This window comes from Chrysochloris asiatica, unplaced genomic scaffold, assembly GCF_000296735.1.
Source record: "Chrysochloris asiatica unplaced genomic scaffold, ChrAsi1.0 scaffold00214, whole genome shotgun sequence".
Classification (NCBI taxonomy): domain Eukaryota; kingdom Metazoa; phylum Chordata; class Mammalia; order Afrosoricida; family Chrysochloridae; genus Chrysochloris; species Chrysochloris asiatica.
This window is the reverse complement of record NW_006408732.1, coordinates 1,010,342-1,011,931: the sequence shown is the minus strand read 5'-3', so window position 1 is coordinate 1,011,931 and position 1,590 is coordinate 1,010,342.

Genomic DNA, 1,590 nt, shown 5'->3' with positions numbered 1-1,590 from the left:
AAGATGGACTTACAAGCCTTCTAGTGTGGTGTTTCTGACTATTCCTTTTTCTCCCTCTCCAGTGTCTACTCTGTCCTGCCTGGTCAGGGAAACGCTGCCTGCCCTCCTCTCCCTTGCTGTTTTGATGTTGCTGTTTTTTTGGGGAGTTTGTTCTTTCTTTTGTTCTGTTGTTTATTGTTTTTTTTCTGTCTTTTACCTATAGGGGGTTCTTTCTCTCCCTATACTACCCAAGAAGAGACAGAAATTTCTGCCATATAGTCAAGATACAATCACATCCTATAAAACCCCATATCCAGGCAAGAACCAATACCAACTGATATACACCAGGGAGGCAGACAACACCTGAGAAAGTTACTCTGAGTTAATCAATGAGAAGAGTGAAAAGGAAACCCACCTTCTGATTGCATCAACCTGGAGGCAATCAGAAAGCATAAAAAAAAATACCAAAACACACACTCAATTAAGTATTAAGTCCATAGATAAACATGCCCAAGAAGCAAAAACAGATGACCATGTCAGCACATGTCCAGAAACAAGATAATATGTCTGAAACAAATGACCTAGAGATAATCTGGACTCCATTCTGGAAGGAGGGCAGGCATTGGAAATGCCTGAGAGGGAATACAGAAAAATGATTATAAAATGTTCCAAAACACTTTACAATGGAATTGAGAAAAATAAGGAAGAAGTCAGAAAAACACTGCAGGAATCAATCAAATAAGATAAATACAGCATTGGAAACAATTCAAAACCTACAGAAAGAGATTCTAATGATTAAAATAGAATATCAGAAATAGAAAATACACTGAAAGGGCAAAGGAGTAAAATTGAAGAGATTGAAGCCAGAACTAGTGAACAGGAGGACAAATATCTCAATACCACAAAGATAGATGAGCAAGCAGAAAAAAAGGATAAAAATATGAAGAAGGTCTAAGATTCATGCCCTTCTAAGAATTATCAGCATTCTGGAACAGGAAGAATCACAAAAGTCCACAGAAGAGATAGTCAAGAAGCTTCTGGAAGAAAATTTCTCTAACATCCTGAAAAGTGAAGAGATAAGCATTCAAGGAGCTCAACAAACCCCAGGAAGGATAGACCCCAAAAGAAAATCACCAAGACATATCATAATCAAGCTCTCCAACATCAAAGATTAGGAGACAATACAAATAGGGCTGTGAACCTTAAGGTCAGTGGTTCAAAACTACCAGCCACTCTACGGGAGAAAGATGAGGCTTTCTACTCCCGTAAAGATTTACACCCTTAGTAACCCTGTACAGGGTCACTATGGGTTGGGACTGACTCAATGGCACTTAACAACAACAACAACAACAACAACTGAAAGCAGTTAGGGAAAAAAGAAGCATTACATACAAAGGCAAGCAACTCAGATTAAGCTCGGATCTCTCAGTAGAAACCATGCAAGCAAGAAGGCAATGGGGAAGACATATATAAAACCCTGAAAGAAAAAAACTGCCAATCAAGAATGTGATTGCGAAGGTTGTAAATGTAAAAGTAGACATTTTGTGGCAAGGAGGGGAGTGATTAACTTTGCAGGCTAGGAGCAGAGGTCCCTGGAACCATGAAGGGAAA